This window comes from Myotis yumanensis, unplaced genomic scaffold (assembly GCF_028538775.1).
Source record: "Myotis yumanensis isolate MYYU_CA2020_CCGP unplaced genomic scaffold, mMyoYum1.0.hap1 SCAF_9, whole genome shotgun sequence".
In the NCBI taxonomy this organism is placed as follows: Eukaryota; Metazoa; Chordata; class Mammalia; order Chiroptera; family Vespertilionidae; genus Myotis; species Myotis yumanensis.
Genome location: NW_027223760.1, coordinates 16717504 through 16738399, shown reverse-complemented (window position 1 = coordinate 16738399; position 20896 = coordinate 16717504). Strand labels below are relative to the sequence as shown.

At 44.3% G+C, this 20896-nt stretch overlaps 1 protein-coding gene across 2 annotated transcripts in view; it reads left to right on the top strand.

The window, feature by feature from the left end:
* The first annotated feature begins 12237 nt into the window (after positions 1-12237).
* FAM3C (FAM3 metabolism regulating signaling molecule C) overlaps positions 12238-20896 on the top strand; it is a 57217-nt gene continuing 48558 nt past the window's right edge. The window contains exon 1 of one of the 2 annotated variants that reach the window (XM_070423796.1): positions 12238-12428. The gene's annotated coding sequence lies outside the window, so the exon portion shown is untranslated. Of the gene's footprint in view, positions 12429-14032; positions 14216-20896 lie in introns of those variants that run through there. The other variant, XM_070423797.1, reaches the window with a different exon arrangement.

The window sequence follows — 20896 nt, the reverse complement described above, 5'->3', positions numbered from 1 at the left end:
CTGTGGCTCCAAGCCTACACAGCATGCTTCCTTGCCCCATCAGGTTTCACTCACAGACACAGATTCAAAGATAAAGTTATTAAGGATTTTAAGTCAGTGACCACAGAGCATTAAACTCCAAGTAGGAGCCTTCTGAGTGTGGGGCCCTGTGATGGTTAATTTCATGTGTCAACGTGATTGTGCCACAGGTTGTACAGGTATTTGGTCAAACGTTATTCTGGACCCTGGCTGGGTAGTTCAGATGGTTACAGCATTGTCCCTAAATGCCAGCCAAGGTTGTGGGTTCGATCTCTGGTCAGGGCACATAGAAGAATCAACCAATGAATGCATAAGTAAGTAGAAACCTTACCATTGTTTCTCTCTCTCTCTCTCTCTCTCTCTCAAATCAATACGTAATAGTAATAATAATAATAATAACAACAATAATAATAGCCCTAGCTGGTTTGGCTCAGTGGATAGAGCGTCGGCCTGTAGACTCAAGGGTCCCGGGTTCGATTCCAGTCAAGTGCACACACCCGGGTTGCAGGCTCGATCCCCAGTAAGTGGCGTGCAGAAGGCAGCCAATCAATGACTTCCTCTCATCATTGATGTCTCTCTCTCTCTCTCTCTCCCCCCCTTCCTCTCTTAAATCAATAAAAAAAATACATAAAGTAATAATAATAAACATAGCTTATTCTGGGTGTTACTGTGAGGGTGTCTGGGGGTGAAGTTAACACTTAAATCAGGGGGCTGAGTGAAGCTGATTGCCCTCCTCAATGTGGTGGGCTTCACCCAATGGCTTGAAGCCTGATAAGAATAAAAAGGCTGCCCCTCCTCTGGTAAGAGTAGTCCTCCTGTCTGCTAGCCTTCAAACTGGGGCATGGCTCTGAACTGCCTTACGACTCTCCCTGGGTCTTAACCTCCCACCTTCCAACTGGAACTGCTACTCTTCTGGCTCTCCAGCTCGCCGACTCACCGTGCCGATCCTGGGACTTGTCAACCTCCGTAAGAGCACCAGCCAATTATTTATATTATCCTGTTGGTTCTGTGTCTGTAGAAAACCCTGACTAGCATAGGCCCCGGATGACTGAGCACTCCCTTATAAATCCTGCCTTTGTAATCAATCCCTGTAGAAGGGATCTTCCACACCCTTCAATTTTTTTTTTCTTTTCTTCCTTTCTTTCTTTCTTTCTTTCTTTCTTTCTTTCTTTCTTTCTTTCTCTCTCTTTTTAAATTTATTGATTTTGAGAAAGAGAAACATCAATTTGTTGTTCTAATTACTTATCAATTCATTGGTTGTACTCTCACCAGAGATGGAACTTGCAACCTTGGCATATCAGGAGGGTGCTCTAACCAACTGAGCTACTCCAACAGGGCTCCTTTCAGTTCCTTCCTTCCCTTCCTTCCCTTCCTTCCCTTCCTTCTCTTTCTTTCTTTCTTTCTTTCTTTCTTCCTTCCTTCCTTCCTTCCTTCCTTCCTTCCTTCCTTCCTTCCTTTTTTTTTTTGTTAATCCTCAATGGAAGATATTTTTCCCATAGATTTTATTTTTTTAAATTTTTTTTTTAGAGAGAGTGGAAAGGGGGAAAGTAAGAAAGATCATGTGAGAGAGAAACATTGATTGGTTACCTCCCACACAAGCCCCAATTGGGGTCTGGGAATTGAACCTGCAACCCAAGTACGTGCCCTTGACCGGGAACTGAACCACTACCCTTTGGTGTGTGGGCCTGTGCTCTAACCACTAATCCACATAGGCCAGGGCTCCCTTCAATTCCTTTAATTCCCATTGTTTCCAGAAGAGCTCTGAACTCTCTCTCCTCTTTCCAGCTCTATGTGGAGCTCCCTAGCTGATCTCTCCTTCCGGCACGCCCCTGTCCCACTCCCACAAGTACAATCAATTAGTGCCATCTTCTGTTAAGAAACAATCCATGGCTCTTCTTTATCCTAAACTTACTTACCTACTTTCATGATCCTTTGGGATCTAGCCTCTGTGTAAATCTCCAGTCATCTGCCTTCAGATTAGCCATTTTCTCTCGTCAGTTTTACTTCCTGCAGATATATTTGGGCACAGTGCTCACTTCCATGACAATACCTTGGCCCACCTTACCCCTCAAGCCTAAAATGAAATCCTCTACCCTCTAAGACCCATCTCAAGCCCTTTTTCCCTTCAAAAAAGCCCATGAGAAATCTAGCTAATGCCTGTCTACAAAGGACCAGCCTTCTCATCTCCTGCACCTGACCCTTGCCTTCACTTGTAGTAGGTTATGCATTCTTGTATCTACTGTCGTTAAACTTTGGCCTGTCTTTCCCCCACAGTGTGATAACAAGCTATTCATAGATGCCACGGTACATAGATTATCTTTCCTTGGGTAATACTATGTTCCTATTAGAAACTCAAGGCACATTTCTTGAAATTATGAGTGGATGAATTACTTATTGTTCATTGCAGTAGGCTGAATGGTGCCCTCCCCCCCTCCCCCGGCAAAAAAAAGATATGTTTACATCCCAAACTCTGGAACTTGTGAAGGCGATCTCATTTGGAAAAAGGTTTTTTGTAGATGTATTTAAGTTAAGGATATTGAGATGACATCAGACTGGATTATCCAGTGAGAAAGGTCCTTAGAAGATGCAAAAGAAGAGAAGACACAGAGAGAGGAAGGCAGGTGAAGACAGACACATTGATTGGAGTGATGCACCCACAAGCCCAGGAATGCATGGAGTTCAGAAGCTGGAAGAGGAATTCTGCCTTCAGGGGCCCCAGAGGGAGCAGAGCTGTATCAGAATCTTGATTTCAGAATTCTGGCCCCAGAACTGTGCAACAATGAATTTCTGTTGTTTAAGCCATCCGGGTTGTAGCAATTTCTTAGGGGCAGTCCTAGGAAACTAACCTATCCATCATTTCCCTGCACTGTTTGTAGAAATCTGTCTCCATCGCTTCTGTGTATAACAGTAGAACCATTTTTATCTTAGAAGCGAAAGAGACGATGGCCCCAGGATCTTTGCATAATTTGAATTCTTTAAAACGGCTGGTGCAAAATCCCACAAGTTCTTTCAAAAACAGACATTCCAATGACATGGTTCTCAAGAATTCTTAGTCAAAAATGTTTTGTGTATAAAAAACAAAACTTTATTTTGAGGTCATTGCCAATTCAGATCAGTATAAGAAATGAAAGAGAGACCTCATGTACCTTTTACCCAGTTTCCCCAAATGGTAACATATGCAAAACCATAGTGCAATGTCACCAGCAGGGCATTGGAATAAATACAACCCAACAATCTTATTCCGTCTCTCAGTTTTCATTGTACTCATTTGTGTGAATCTAGTTTTTGTAATTTGATCACCTATGTTGGCTCACGTACCCACACCACAGTCAAGACACAGAATTACTATTCTATTGCCACAGGGACCCCTTTTGTAACCCCTTTTATAACCATCTCCTTCTGTTCCCCACCCCATCCTTCTCCTTGAGGCTAACAAATTGCTGAATCGCTAGGAAATTACGTGGGGTGAAAAAAGCCAATTCCGACGTGTTACATAGCGTATGATTCTATTTATATGACATTCTTGAAATGACATTTCAGAGATGGATACCAGGTTGGTGATGACCCAGCCGTGTGTATTCTCATGAAAGTCTTTAAAAAATTTCAGGGACTCAAAGTTGTCCTATACAGAAAATTAAATTTTTTTTTATTCAATAGACATTCAGGGAAACTTTTTGTGTCCCTGACAACACTTTCTTTGATGCTGGGAATACTCACTCTCTGCCTCAGGAAACGCATTGAGATGCCCAGCAAGAAGCCTCTAAAATGAATTACAAGGTAAGCCCTTTGGTGGGGAAAAGGACCCACCATGTAGGAGAGGCTCCGAGAGAGATAGGATATGACTGAGCAACAATACAAACAAACAAAGAAACAAACAAAAATGGGGGGAGGGGTGATAAAGAGATACAATGGTGTTCATGTAGGAAATAAATTCAAGTTCTGTCTCCATTAAGGAGTCCTGAAAAACTGTGAGAGAATTGGGCATGGGCGTTAAGGATTTGGGAGAGGAAGCAATTTAGTTTAAGTACACACAATTAATGAAAGACCATGCGGCCTCTGGACTCCCAGAAGAGGGGAAAAAGACCAGCGAGGAACTTGAGCACCTAGGAGATAGACCACTGGTCGGAGACGTCACAATTCTGCTGGGCTGGATGGTGGCAAGGGGAGTGAAGAGCCAGGGGGTGTCAGCTCTTGCAAACTGGCACAGGCTGTGTGCAAAGAATAATAGCACAGAAAGTAATTGCATGGTAAAGCCCTGCAAAAATGAGTCCTAAGAGGTTTAGAGAGAACTAAAGAAAGACAATGCAACGTTCCGGGCGACTGGTAGCCTGCACTGGTAAACAGATATTTCACCAAAGTTTTGCATGCAGATGAGGGGAGGAATGGGTAAGAGCATTTAAGAATTCTCTGGGACCGTATGTAGCAAATGAGTTTCATCTCCCACACGAAAAACTGCACTACATGTTCTCTACTAAAACAAACAAACAAAAAACGCCAAAACCCTGTGAGGGAATTGTTTTTGTTCCCATTTACAGGGAGGAAACTGGCTTGGGCAGACCGAGCATTTGCCTGAGGTCACTGAGCAGCTAGTAATGGATGGAGTTAGGCTCTAAATTCATCTGTCTGACTCCACATCCAACCCAAGTCTCCCATCTCAGGCTTTTCAATAAGGGAAACAATAATGGGGTCAGGGAGGGGTGTGCCGGAGCCATAGAGAGAAGGGGAATTTGCAAAGGTGGCATTATTTTGGAATCTAGAGACACTGAAGTTAAGTTTCCTACTCCTGTTTTTTTAAAGCTAAGTGAGCAATTTCCCTGGCGCTTGCTTCATGAGGAGAGGTGGAAAATTTGACGATTGGATAGAACTCTACAAAATACCAGATGCTATATTTGAGCAGAACTTCTCTGGGTAAATAAATTACACTTAATAATATGTACCAAACCTCAGTGAGACCACAGCAGTTCTACAAGAAGTGTTTCAAAATAAAAGTGCAAAAAAATGAACAACTTAGGGACTCATAAGTATCCTTTCATATTTGACCATGATATAAGGCCAGAGTAGCTCAGATGTGGTATCTTTTGGGGGGGAGAGGGGAATGAAGAAACTGTAATGGAAATTGACCTAAAATTGACAATCCAGTTAAAGAAACAAATTTGGACAGGTGACCTGATTCTTCTTACCTATCTAGGTTGCAGGTATATCAAGGAAAGACTTTGCACATACAGCTTTGCACAAATCATGCCGCCTGTAAGATTTGAAAGTCATTGGAATTTTCTGGGATTCCAATGTTTTCATCTAATTCCCTGGATAGGTGATATTGAAATGAGCAATATTAGGAAAACGTTTCAATAAACTTAAGACTGTGTATAAAATTACATGAAAAGAGCACACAAAGATGGCAACAGTGCATGGAGATTTTTTTTTTTTGGCTTTGTTTTGCTTGTATAGTTCTTAGACCAGCTGTTACCACATGGGATTTTGCCTCCTGTAGTTTTGGTGGATTATCTTTAGTGACTATGAAATCCACTAGAGGACAGGTCTTACTGCAATACTATCAATTGGATAATATTTTGTTACCCATACTTCTACTGTTTTGCCTTTCTAAGCAAGAGGGTGCAGATTGCAAGAAGGTGCAGGCCAGGCTGAGGGACTCCCCTCCCCTGTGTACGAATTTCATGCACCGGGCCTCCAGTATATTTTATAAGATACCTTATACACTATGTGTACTATTTATCAATATCTATATCTATCTATATACAGTAGTGACTCAGTGCACGGACTCGTGCACATTAAAAGGAAATTAATTAGATGGTAGTCAGCGGGGTGAGACTGGGCAAGATGGGCCGGACATGCCCTGGAGCAACCTCCCGCGGTCCCTCCCCGGCATCTGTGGAGTGAGCGGGGTCCCTCTGGCAGGTGGGGCCCCTCGGCCTGGCCTGCGGGGATTGGGCCGAAATTAGCTCTCCGACATCCCCCAAGGGGTTCCGGAGTGTGAGAGGGAAGTCTGCAAAGCTGCTGTCCTGCAGGGTGTGGAACGCAAATGCAAGTAAACCAGATTTGGGGCCGACAATGCCCCAGCAACAACATAACACATGGCCAAAGGTGGAATCACGCTGCCCCGCCAGGAATTGGGCTCCCCCCGCTCTGGTTTCCGGGTACGTCACCCGAGAACTGCTGCTGCCAAGTCACTGCAGCTTGGCAGCTCCTGCACTGAGCATCTTCCCTCTGATGGTCAGTGCATGTCATAGTGACCGGTAGGACAGTGGGAGGGACACTTAGCATATTAGCCTTTTATGTATATAGATATATCTGCAAGATGTGTGTGTGTGTGTGTGTGTGTGTGTGTGTGTGTGTAGGCTGATTTCTGGTTTCTGTATCTTTGCTCGGTATTACAAACAAGTAACAGTATCATAAAAGACTTCAAACAAGTTTTTTTCTTTTTTACTATTATGATGACGAATCAGAAGTATTTCTAGGAGATAATATATTTTTTTAAAATATATTTTATTGATTTTTTACAGAGAGAAAGGGAGAGGGATAGAGATTTAGAAACATCGATGAGAGAGAAACATCGATCAGCTGCCTCCTGACACCTCCCACTGGGGATGTGCCCGCAACCAAGGTACATGCCCTTGACCGGAATCGAACCTGGGACCTTTCAGTCCACAGGCCGAAGCTCCATCCACTGAGCCAAACCAGTTAGGGCTAGGAGGTAATATTTTAAAGACAGAAAATAAATGATTCTTCCAAAGAAACCACTAGTTATCTTGACAATATTTTTATAATACACACTTGTACATAATTTCGAGGAAAGGGAAATTTTTCTGTTGTCATGATTCCAATACATATTTTTGATGTGGGTTACCATATTCAGTATATTATTTACTATGATTTATAACCAAGACAAAAATGCCAAATTTTCCCACACTGAAAGATCTGTTAAGAGTTAATGCAAAACAGTATCTTCTAAAGAGTAGAATCACAAGATATCATTAAAAAAATCAATTTTTTATAGTATCTAAAATTATCTTGTATGTTGCTAGAAAAGCAGTGATAGATGGAAAACCAGAGTCATTCCCTATGCAAAGATACATTCATTATGATTTCATTGTATCTTACATATGTTTCATTGTAAATTAAACCAGTTATTTCATATGGTCTGTGTTGCTTATGCATCAAATATGGTGTTATGACATCTGTTGGGCATTCCAGCTTTTATAATTACACTCTTTTGCTTATATGGGACACCTAAAGCAGTCAAATTCATAGAAACAGAAAATAGAATTGTAGTTGCCATGGGCTGGAGGGACAGGGGAATTGGGAGTTATTATTTAATGGGTTCAGAGTCTCAGTTGTTGTTGTTTTTTTTAATATGTTTTTTATTGATTTTTTACAGAGAGGAAGGGAGAGGGACAGAGAGTTAGAAACATCGATGAGAGAGAAACATCGATCAGCTGCCTCCGGCACACCTCCCACTGGGGATGTGCCCGCAACCAAGGTACATGCCCTTGACAGGAATCAAACCAGGGACCCTTCAGTCCACAGGTCAATGCTCTATCCACTGAGCTAAACCAGGTAGGACCAGAGTTTCAGTTTTTTAAGATGAAAAGAGTTCTAGGGATGGAAGGTAGTGCTGGAGGCACAAAAATGTGAGTGTGCTTAATACTACTGGACTGTACACTTAAAATGGTTAAAATGATAAGATTTGGGGATGATATTTAAAATGGTAAATGTATCAAATGTACTGTGAAATCTGTGGTTATTTCAACTTTTTAAACGGTACTATTTTGCCCTTGCAGGTTCATAAAAACTAAAAAAAATCCAAAAAAACTATTAGCAAAAAAAGTTTATGTTTATAGCTAAACCCCAAAAGAACATGTTACAATGGTGACCCCAAAATGGAGAAGCCCCCTAACTGGTTCCAAAGCTGATTTGGGGATGTTAGCACTGGCAGGAATGAGGAGTGTTTTTCCTCCAAAGACCTAGTCCTTTACCATAAACAGTAGCCTTCTCTTCCACTAATGTACACGGTATTCTTGTAGAGTCTTCTATTTAAGATACAGAAAATATCGTGTGGTAGCCTCAAGGGTACTTTATTGCATACTTGCGTTTGAGTGCAGGCATTCACCTGAGACATCACGGGGTCTCTCTTGATCCATCACATTTTCTGCAATAACATGGGTAACGGCCTAGCCGGTTTGGCTCAGTGGATAGAGCAGGGGTCCTCAAACTTTTTAAACAGGGGGCCAGTTCACTGTCCTTCAGACCGATGGAGGGCCGGACTATAGTTTAAAAAAAAACTATGAACAAATTCCTATGCACACTGCACATACCTTATTTTGAGGTAAAAAAAACAAAACGGGAACAAATACAATATTTGTATTTGCATGTGGCCCACGGGCCGTAGTTTGAGAACCCTTGGGATAGAGCATTGGCCTGCAGATTGAAGGGTCCCGGGTTTGATTCGGGTCAAGGGCACATGCCCAGGTTTTGGGCTCAATCCCCAGTAGGGGGCATGCACAAGGCAGCTAATCAATGATTCTCTCTCATCATTGATGTTTCTCTCTCTCTCTCTCTCTCTCTCTCTCTCTCTCTCTCCTTTCCTCGATGAAATCAATGAAAATATATTTTTAAAAAATAACGTGGGTAACGTAAGACAAAGGTCAGGACTCCAACATAACGGACAATAAGAATGGGAAAGGCCTGGGACATGGACCTGGGAATTGAGCTTCTCTCCACAACAAAAACAGAGGATGAGAGAAAGGAGAGGAATTTAGGGTGAGGCCTTTAGGCAAAAGTCCAGTTGGCTCGCTAGGCCAACACAAGCTGCAAAAAAAGAGAAGTTGGGAGATGTGGAGTCTACATAGACACTGAGGATTCAACTTGGCTCATGTGATGACTGGCTGGCTTGGCAGGAGAGGAGTGGCAGGCAGAGAGGAGTACCACTGTTGTTCCGTATCTTACAGCCTCAGGCTGGATGAAGTTTGAGAGGTCTGAATGCACATTTCTGTAAGCATTCTGGACAACAATTTTAAAACCACACCTTTAATATTTAATTATTTAAATATTCAGTTTAGCATAGGATCAGATTTGATGCTTTTACTCTTGTTTTTATAATTCAACCTCTGTTTCTCCCCTGTTGTTCTTTAAGAGCTAGGCACATTTCTGACCATCTGTGTAGAGGTTTAACTTTATAACCCGACATAAACATGCTTAATATTTTAAAGTAACCTTATACCCTACTCCCAGATCTGGTCAGCTTCTTCCCTTCACCCCCAAACATTTCCCTCCAAGTTTCAGTTATCTATCTATAATAATAAAAGCGTAATATGCTAATTAGATAGGATGACCTTCCGAACGACCTTCCGGATGACCTTCTGGATGAAGCCGTGGCTATGAGGGCTGAGGCAGAGGCAGCCACTGCGGCTGCGCATGAATTTCGTGCATTGGACCTCTAGTTGCTCTATAAAAAGGTACCACAACATTTAGCAACTTAAAACAGCAACAATTATTTTTCAAGATTCTGTGGGCTGCCCTGGCTGGTATGGTTCAGTGAGCTGGTTGAGTGCCCTCCCATGTACCGAGAGATCACTGGTTGTATTTCCAGCCCTGGGTTTCAGGCTTGCTCCCCAGTAGGGGGCGCATAGGAGCCAGCCAATTAATGTTTCTCTCTCACCGATGTTTCTATCTCTCTCTCTCTCCCCCTTCCTCTCTCTCTCAAATAAATGAAAACATATTTTAAAAAGATTCTGTAGGCTGGCTAGTCTTAACAGGGCAGTCTCCATTTATTATTGTTTGGCGTCACTCAGGTGGTGCATTCAGCTAGGAACTTAGCTGGGGCAGACACATGCAAGATGACGTCACTCCCGCGGCTGGTGCCTCAGCTGGGGTGACTGGAATGGTTTGGCCTACGTAGGTCTCTATGTCTCTCTTCATGTAGTTTTTCCTCGTTCAGTAAACTAGTCTGAGATTCTTTACATGGTGACTGGATCCCGGGTCCCAAGACGGTGAAATAAAAGCTGCAAAGCCCAGAAGTCACACAGTATCACTTACAAGGCATTCTATGGGTCAAAACAAGTCCCAGGACCAGCCTGAGTTCAAGAGAACCGAGTGCAGGCTCCACCTCTTCAGGGTAAAAGTGGCACGAGTTTACAGGAGTGGGAGGGATTGTTGGTGATCATATTTGCAGACAATCTAGATAGACAGAAATCTGATGCCAAATGGAAAATTCTGCCTGAGAATGGGTCCAATTAAAATTCTGAGGCTTTTCACCAAGTTTTATATTTAACAATATTAGAGAATCCTTCAATGGGAAATAATGTAGTATAAATTATCATTTCATATAAAACTCTGCACCCATTGAAGACAGAATGGATTTTCTTTTCAAATGCCCACAAGGAGTGGGCTTTGAGGCCCGGCATGTGGGTTTGAGCCTTGGCTCCACCAGGGACTAGCAGTAACACCTTGGGCAACTTCCCGTTCAGTTGCACGCTTTTTCCCTCTGTGCTTACAGAATTATTGTGAGATTAAATGAGTCAATATATGTAAAGTGCTTAGAGAAGAGCCTGGCACACGGTAAGCATACAATAAATATTGGTTTTAAAACGTAAATTACTATGATCTGTTATGTAACAAAGCAGTAGATGTTTGAGCCAAACCTCCTGGAGCTGTGAAGAGATGTGGTGTTATTCAATTTATTCACTAATCCTGATTACTTCCGCTGCCTCCTCCACTTCTTGCCAAGTTAAAAGGTAGGTGAAACAATTGTGTGATTAACAGGTGTGCTTAAGACGCGATTTACCAACTTTTAAACATTGCACTCCATATTAAGAGACATCATTTACATTGAAACCCAGACCCCCCCCCCCACACACACACCTAATACTTACAAATGCTTCATGAAACAATGCTTATTCTCAACTTGTGCTATGATCTCTGCCTTTTTTTCCTATTTCAGTGAATCAACAACAACATGTTCATTGTGATCCACTATCATTAACCTAACTGAAGAGTGCTAAGCTATATATTATGGTCATTGACAAATTAGGATATTGAACCCATTTTCAGCCCAGGAATTGTTTCAAGTGTGGTGCTGTAAGAATATGGCACATGTCATTTTCACAGAGGCAACTTCAGTTATGGAGCAAAAAGCTCTCACAAATATGGCCTGACCCTCCCTACTCAAGAGGCTTCATCCATTGCTTCACTGGGACATGGGGTCTAGGGGAGGCATGTGTACAGTAAATGTGTTTTTTGGTAAGAAACACAGTGCCTTGTTTAGAGATGGGTGGAGCTAGGCTGGAATTCCAACTTCACAACTTACTACCCTGTATTTGTGAGCAAGTTATTTAAACTCAGTTCTGGAGTCCTAGCTATTTGATTTGTGAAAAGGTTACACAGATAATATCTACTTCGGGTGGGTTGTGATCATTGAATGAAAACACTCCCTCCCCCCGCCCCCCAAATGTCCAGCAAAGCTTCTGGCACAGGGAAGGCTCTCAGAATGCACTTCTTGCTTCCTTCCCCTCCATGGCACACGAACTCCAGGACACATCGCTATTCTTTAGCTTCTGCGTTTTATATTTCTAGGGGGAAAAGTAGGACTTGGTAGAGTCCTTACTATAGTCAAACCCTATTATTTCTTTAATGCCACGTAATTCCTACAACCATGTACTATCTTGATATTTTTCTTAATAATAGTTAACAATGGCAGTTAATAGTTATTAATTTTTCTGCAATGTGGATATGAATCACGAGATAATGTTGTATGCTCAGGTCAGGTTTTGAACGGTGGGGTTTGGATAGATTCATTCCCTAGTTATATGGAAGGAATGTGTGTAGAGGAGAAAAACAGTTCTGTTGTATTGTTAAATAATTTAAACAAAATAACGTACAAAACACACACTACTTTCTCCTTGGGTGACATATTTAAGGTCACCTGAGTTCCAGTCCTGCGGCCAGGTGGTATTTTCAGGACAGGTGACCTAGCTTTTAAGAGGTCAAGGGAACCGGACACAGCCTGCCCCTTCCCCTACCTTCCCCCTCCCCCCCTCCGCTGGGGGGCGGGGCCCCGGGCGCCGCCGAGGCTCCCACGTGGCCGCGGGCACCGGACCCACCGCAGACCCCTCCCTCCGCGCGGCCGCCGCGCCGCTCGGTCCTCCACCGCCAGGGGGCGGGCGCGGCTCCCGGCGGCGGGGACCCATTGGCGGCGGCGGGGAAGCGGGGGAGGAGGCCCGGCGGCGAGCTGGCTTCCTCCCGGCCACTGGCGGGTGCGTGGCGGCCGGAGGCGCTCGGGAGCCGGCACAGCGGCGCGCGGGAGGCGGCGGTGGCTGCTCCCGGCGGCCCCGGCAGGACTGACCGCGGGGAGGCCGGAAGGCGGCGCGCTCGGCGGAGAGGCGGGCGGGAGGCCGGTGAGACGCGGCGGGGCGACGGGGCCGCGGCCCGGGGCGGGGAGCGTGGCGGGAGGGTCGGGGGCGCGGGGCGCGCAGCTCCTCCTGCATCCTCCGCACCCCGCGACTGCCGGCCGGGCGGCCGCGGCGGGGAGGGCCAGCGCGGGACCGGCTCCCGGGGAGCGGCTGGCCGGCCCGGCCGCTGCCCCGCGCTGACTCCCCCTCCGGGCGTCCCGCCCGGTTCCGTGGAGGGGGCGGCGCCGCACTTGGCACCGGTGGGCGCTGCGCTGGGCTGGCCCTGGGCGCGCACTGGGCACGGGGCGCGGGTGCGGGGAGCAGGGGGTGGCGGGGGCCCGGCCCGGGTCGGCATTGTGGGCTGAGCGTCCGGAGGCAGATGGAGCTGCTGTCGCGCGGAGCTCCGGAGGCCCGTGCAGCTCACTTGCAGGGAAGTTTTAGTGGCCCTTGCACGGGAGCTACTTTTATTTTTGCAACTTCCCAGCCCATTGGTGTGGAGTGTCACTGATGAGCGTGCTGCTCCTTCTTTTCCTTTTACCCCAACTTGTTAGTTACCCAGCCTCACGGTTCCTACCGCGCGTGGGGACGAGTGAGCCCAGACCTGAATGACACAGGGATGGATTGACGGGTTGGCATTGAGATATCCTGCTGTGGGGTGTGTGTGTGTGTGTGTGTGTGTGTGTGTGTGTGTGTGGTTTCATCTGCCTTTGATTGATTGATTTTTTGTATAATGCATAACCACCGTCTAACGGACCGAACCTTGCCTTTGTTTCTTTTTATTTAATAAAGACACATAAGGATACAATGAAACTAGAGACTAGATACTCTGAGATGGCTTACTAGGTATTGTGCCCAGTTTGTTTCTTAGGCACATTTGTTTCTTAGGATCCAAAGACTAGGCCCTTTTATCTGTCATTCCCAATTTTACAAAGAAAATACGAACTCCCTGGGGGTTGATGCTAACAGTGGATCCCGTACCCCTTGGACCCTTGACCACCTCGGGGATCAGTGATACGCTGTTTCCAAGTTTTGGGAAACATGACTGTTACAGTCATGCGCTTCAGTCACCCACAGACCTATGTCTCAGAAGAGGATGATGGAGCTGAAAAATGTCCTGGCCCGTCCTGGCCGGTGTGTTCAGTGGTTAGAGTGAGGGCCCCGTGCGCGGAAGGGTTGGCCTGCACCAAAGTGTGGCCGGTTGGATTGGGGTCAAGGGCAAGGACCTGGGTTGCAGGTTCAATGCAGAGGTTCCATCTCCACCCCTTGGGGTGGGAGCAGGAGGCAACCAATCCATGTATCTGTTTCATCCATGTTTTGTTTTCTTTTTCTCTTTCTTGCCCCTCCAAATCTCCCTTCCACTCTCTCTAAAAAAAAAAATCAATGGAAAAAATTATCCTCGTTGAGGACTAAGGAAACAAAAATTCCTATCACCTAGTGACGTAGTACAGGGCATGACTCACCTGTCTGAGGCGGTGCTGGTGTAAGCAGACCTGTGCTGCCAGTGGTATAAAAGCAGGTACAGTTGACCCTTGAACAGCTGGGCCTGGAGGCCTCCATTCCAGGAAATCCAGGTGTAAGTCTCGCCTTACGCAGTCAGCTTTCCCATCTGTGGATTCCACCCACTGCAGATTGACAGCTGTGGGCTTCCAACCGCAGGTTCCCAGCTGCGGAGTCCCAACTGCGGATCAGATACACTGTGTCAGTCCACACTGAGTTGAATACCCACCTATGAAGGGCCGACTGCATAGAAGAGGACCCTCACAGTTCAAACCAGTGTTGTTCAAGGGTCAACTGTATGTATATTCAGTAAATCATACTTGCTAATTATAAGAAACAATTATGTGACTGGTCTATGTATTCACTATCCTATGCTTTTTATCATTTTAGAGTGTAGTCTTTTAACTTATTGAAAAGTTTGCTGTAAAGCAGTATGCCATACTACACCTGCAGCAACCTCATACACCTCATGTTCACTGCATCTCTTGATCGCATCATTTTCTCTTGTGCTTGATTTGCTGTTTTGTATGATAGCTTGTAGCTGAGGGCAATAGGTCAGGTGTGTAGTAGGCTAGCTAGACCATCTGGGTTTGTGTAAGTGCACCTTACGGTGTTCACCCGAGGACAAAATTGTCTTAATGACGCATTTCTCGGAACATGCTTCCATCATTAAGTGGCACATGACTATTCACACGGGATATTGCAGAGTACCAAGCGATCTCCATTTAACTTAGAAAATTAAAGTTAATAACATGCCATTCAACACGAAATTAGCCGAGTCAGTGTCTGGCTTTGGGCATACCATTCACTGTACCTCTTTTAAAGGCTGTCCAGTCTCTTAAGTCATCACCCCCCCAATTGTATACAGGTGTTAGAAGCTTTGTTTCACAAATTTTGTGTAATGCTTTCTTATCACATTAAAAACTAGCATTTATTGGTAGTAAGAAATAAAAAAAGTACAGAGCTGGCCGCGTTGCTCAGTTGGTTAGGGCGTCGTCCAGGTAGGCCATGGTTACGGGTTTGATATCTCTGGTCAGGGTACATACAAAAATCAACCAATGGCCCTAGCCAATTTGGCTCAGTGGATAGAGTGTCAGCCTGCGGACCAAAGGGTCCCGGGTTCAATTCTGGTCAAGGGCACGTACCTTGGTTGCAGGCTCCTCCTTGGCTTGGGCCCTGGTCAGACTTGTGCAGGAGGCAGCCAATCGATGTGTTTCTCTCGCATTGATATTTCTCTTTTCCACTCTCTAAAAATCAATGGGAAAATATCCTCAGATGGGGATTAAAAAACAAACAAACAAACAATGAATGCATACATACATAGGTGGAACAACAAATCGATGTTTCTCTCTCCCCATCATTCCCCTCTCTCTAAAAGTCAATAAATGTTTAAAAATAAAAAAGTTCAATGCAGTGATTCTCAACCAGAGGACCTTTCAGAACCACCTACAAATGGGACCTTTGACTTTTTTAAGTATACAATCTTATATTGGGTATATATTAGTTTTAGATGTACAATATAATGACATTTTTATAACTAACAGTGTGATCACCCCACTAATTCTAGTAATCATCTGTCTCCATGTAAGCTTTTTAAAAAAGGACACACGCCAGGTTCCCCCAAAGTCCCCAGTGTAGGGGCTTCTGTTTAAAAGGGAGTTACATTAATGAGCACCACTGAGTTAAAGCGACTTTCAAAATAAACTTAATGGATGTTTTATTACAGAATTTCAATATGGATTGCTACCTTAAGCATTGCCAACTAGTTAATATTTCCATAATTAATGAAGCTACATTAAAAAGGAAAAGACAATTGGAGGGAAGGTCAAAGAGCTAAGAGACTGTTAAGTGGCAAAAAAAGAGTAGTGTTCGCTGTTGAGGATCATAAGAGTCTAATATTTTTACCACATATTTTAGGTCCTAAATGGTGCGTCTCAGTATTTTAAAAATTTTGTGTTCATTTAAAAATGTGAGTGTTCCTATTCTGCGCGAGTAATTACAGGTATCCTGGAGGCTATGAATAAGACAGCCTGGTCCCTCACAAAGCTACTTTACTTTCTCTGAGGCAGTAAGTCAGTCTCTTTTTTTCCTATTTTATACCATTTCCTAAAGTTGAAAGGGGCAAGACCCAAGAAGCAAAATATTTTGGTCTTAGGTCTCACAAAAATCCATCTAGCTCAGAGCATAGTATAAAAGCAAAAATGCGTCTTGAACCTAGTCCCAAAGGATTCTGTCTTTGGGCTCAGATAATCTGGATTTTAAACTATAGTCCTGCATTTCGTTACTTTGTGAAAGGCATTGACCAATTTATTTAATATCATGCATTGCCTTGTTCTCTTAATCTGATTGGAGAGATTGGACATGATTCCCAAGCTCTTGAAACTTTAAAAGGTTTTATGATTTTTATTCAGCTCCTAAAATATAGTCCGCTGATAGTTCAGAGGAGGAAATGAAGTGGTCCAGTACCTCTGAGTTTCCACAGCTGCTCCATCAGGGTTCTTGCTTGAAATTGTTCTTCTGTTACATTTTCCTTATTTCTAATCTAACTTTTTCATCTGCTGTTTATAATTATTCTACTTTTACTTTGGTGAGTGTTTTCTTTTTCAATTTCCTTTTAAAATTCAATTCATATAACAGCATTTGCCATTTTAAAGTGTACACTTCAGTGGCATTTAGTACATTCACAAAGTTGTTACTTCTGTTTAGTTCTAAAATATCTTCTTCACCCCAAAAGGAAACCTCATGTCCATTAAGCAGTATGCACCACGCCCTTCCTCCTCCAACCCTTGGCGAGCCCTGCCTTCTGTCTTTATGAATTTATCTGTTCTGGATAGTTCATGTGAATGGAGTCATAAACTATGTGGTCATTTGCATCTGGCTTATTTCATTTACTATAATATTTTACGGGTTCGTCCATGGGGTGGTATATATTAGGACTTCATTCCTTCCTGTCACTGAATAACATTCCACTATGGATACATACTGCATTTTGTATAGTCATTCATCCATTGATAAAACCTGGTGAGTTTTTGTGTGCTAGTGAGAAAACGTTATATGGACATCTCCAGCAAAGAGTTAGTTCCTGGATTTTCATCCTAAATTCTGTAAGGTTCATAAAGGTGGTTTGTGGTATCAGGTGTATTTTACTACCCGTCAATACCATCAGATGCAGAAAGTGATCTTTAAATATGTTTTGCAGGAACTGTGATGGGTAAAAGTGAATTATTAAATTGCTTCAGAAAATTTTACACTAGAAGCTTCTTACACATTTTCTTCTCTTTTTAGCAAATGGCTGCTAACTTGCGTTGTTTGGAGTTTGTTTGTTTTTTAGAACTGATGAGCTATTCAGGACCCTTGGGCAGATGGAACTGTTATCAGAGAAATGCATGTATGGCCTTTCTCCTTTGCTAGTGGGCGTGGGGTTCTTGGGGTGCCACTGGAGTAAGCATTTCCAGAGGCCCCCAGGGGAGGATGACATGTGGTAGAAAGCTTTCTTTGTGTGGAATTATGTCATTGGGTTTCCAGAGGCCCATTTCCCTTAGTCCAGTCCGGGAGGACGTGCAGCTGGGAGTTCAGCAGAGCTAGAAGGAAAGCCAGTGGCCAAAGTTTTCTTCCCATGGTGCCGCTGAGTTCGGTTTGGCATTAGGCTAGTTGTAGTCCATTAGCCCATTGTGTGTGGCATCCACATGGCTGTGGGACATGCGGACGAAATGCAGGGGCATAAGCGCCCGGAAAGCCAGGAATGAGAACCAGGAGGCGAGAGAGCAAATTTCTTTGTTTAGGAGTTTAGGTGTCTCGAATCTTCCAGCCCTTGCAATGGCCATGCCTACTCTGGCCAATGACCTGTTCCCAGGTGTGACTGACAGGCAAGTACTTTCCCTATGTCACCCAGTCTTTACTGGGCGTGTGTCTATTCTTTCCCCGTCCAGTCCCTTCCATCGGGGATCTGTGGGGAACAGACGGGTGGCTTTGCAGCTTCCGGGCAAAGCTGCACAAATGAATGCCCATAATATTTGGCCTTTCCCTGGCTCCTTTCCTGTTATTTATAACTAGTTAATTACAATGGTATCAGAATCACTCTGCTCCTATATTTGTTCACGTGGGAGGTCTGACCGACAGAATTACGTTTTCATTGCAGTTCTGCAGATTATAAAGGCAGTAAAGTGCGGTGGATATGTAGGGGAGTTCTTAAACATCCAGTCACAATGGGAACCTGTAACCTCATCTGATAGAATGTAAAATAGCTGCCTGGGATGAAGATAGTTATAATTATGTAAATTTCTCTGTCTCTGTCTCTCATCTGGGTGATGTTTATCTCACGCTGTTGGAACCACTGCAGACGGGAGTTTCCCCTGCTCCGTTCTTTAGCATGTTCTCCAGCGTTACTGCCGCTTTCCCCTCACCCCCACAGAGGCCCTGAGCCACAGCCAGGCTGATCTCCATTCATTGTAAAGGAGAGAAGGAAAATTCTTGTCATACGAATTTTATCTTTGGACTTTATTGCCATAGAGTTTTAGTCCTTATTCCTAGGGATTCTGGCCTGAGGAATTTGCATTTTAAAAAGCCCACAGGTAATTTTGGAGTCCATGCTGTGGGTGACATTGCAGTTAGGGCTTCAAAAAACCAGATACCATGTTTCATTGAATCTAAGGTGTTTGTAAGGTACACCATTATTTTATATACTACCAAGAAAAAAATGTGGTGAGCCTAATCCCGAGTTAAGACATGTTACATGAGGGAAGCAGTGTGCACTTTAGAATCAGCAAAATAGAGTGAGCCACAGGCCCCTGTTTGCTATGATAAGAGGTTATTAGGAAGCATAGAAACTATGAAGTAAAATAATTATGCAGCATTTCTTCCGACCTTTTACTATGTAAAATATGTTATAATAAACTTTAATATACGGTGTCCTTACTTGACATTTGTCATGATGATTGTACTCATGACTGTTTTAAAATACAGTTTAGCTATTTTCTAGGCCAGCCGTGGGCAAACTACGGCCCGAAGGCCGGATCCGGCCCGTTTGAAATGAATAAAACTAAAAAAAAAAAAAAAAGACCGTACCCTTTTATGTAATGATGTTTACTTTGAATTTATATTAGTTCACACAAACACTCCATCCATGCTTTTGTTCCGGCCCTCCGGTCCAGTTTAAGAACCCATTGTGGCCCTCGAGTCAAAAAGTTTGCCCACCCCTGTTCTAGGCTATATTGCACTCCAGTTTGGCCCATATTATTTTCAGTTGATGGTTGATGGCTCAGTTCAGGAGCATTATTTCGAGTTTCTTTGTACTTTAGTGATTTCCATTTGTAATGACAGTCCCCTGAAACACTTACTGAATGTCACTTTGACATTGGGTGTGGCTTGCCCATTTAATTATCTTTATCGCCCCCTAGCCCTCATGAAGGGCAGCGAGCTGTTTATAAGCACATATACCAGCCACCTACCATCCCTCTCACGAGTAGTGTAGGATATAGTGAAAATAATCAGGGTTAAGCACCAAACATTTGTCAGAGTGAACCTGAGCTCCGGCTGCCATTTTGGGCATCTTGGGTATTGAGGGAGAGAATATCCGAGGGTGAGAACAGGTCTGTCTCCACTAATGGAACTTGAGTGAAGCACAAACCCACCTGCTCATGGTGCTTCCTTCCTTGGCTTCATCTTGGAAAATAAATTATCTTCGTCAGGAAAAAGGTGCTTCGCTGTATATTAGACTTGGGAGGGTAGCAGAGCATGTGCCCGTTTAGTTCTTAATCATTGGAAGTAAGTGCTTGTTGATCAACGGAAATATTTCAGAAATCTGATATCTCGTGTGTGAAGAAGTAAGAACTTTAGGCCTCTTAGCTAAGGCATGTTGAAGGAGCAGGACTATGGAAATCTTCATGTTGAGATGACCCATGCGGAAATACTTCTGCTCCCGGAATGTAGTGTGTGTGTGACCGGTCTGTTGGGTTTGACTTCAGCAAGAACTGAGTGCTTAATAACTGACTGCAGGGCAGAAACAAGGGGAGAACATTCCTGGTGTGTGTGGGTACTGACTGAACTCCCTGGGGGCTCTTTCTGGGTTATCTAGAGGGAATTGTCCACTGGCCCACCGCCAGGCGCCACCACCCCCACCCCCGCCCCAGGCACCACAGACCCCCAGGCACCTCTGTTTCTTGCTCACACGTGCTCTTCCCTTACTGTTGCCCATACCCAATCCTAAAGAGCAAACACCTCCCCAGGGACTCTGCACCCCTCCCAGAACTAGCTCTGCCTTCCCTCTCTCACCCTTTATCTCAGCCAATGTACATTCCTTCAGCTGCCTTACACCTTTCTCCCCAAACTGTCGCATCAAAGAGCCCCCTCAGCTCCCAGACCGACCGAGGACTGTCCTCTCCCCTGGCTGCTGCTGGTGGGCAGGCTGCCTGCCCCAGGACCTGGTGATTTTTCTGCCCAGCATCTGACTCAGCTCAACCCTTTCTTTTAGACGAGCTTGTGGCTGTGAACGTTTTACCTCTCTCTCCACTGAGACAGTGGGACAGGGTTGGTCTAAGCAGGGCACTTGCATGATTTAGCAGGGCACCTTCGCCAACCAGTTTTTTACTAGAGGTACAAGTTGGAATTGTAGTTATATTGGATCATTTTTTATTCTTAAAAGGATGGCATTTTATCTGCTATACACTGAGTGGCCAGATTATTATGACCGGCCAGATTATTATGACCACCCCATCAGTACAATGAAGTGAATTAGTTATGCAAATAATAATAATAATAATAATAAAACCTTGAGAGTATTTGCTTAGGAAGTTTTCAGTATTCAGTATTTTTGGAAGTGTCAATGAAGTACTGATGGGGTGGCCATAATAATCTGGCCACTCAGTGTAGATCAGATGGAGGCTTTATGAAGTGTTACTTTCTCCATTCACTGCCAGGAGAGCCCCCTCCTCCTCATCCCCCCACCCCCCAAATAAAAAGGCATAGCTAAGATCACCCAC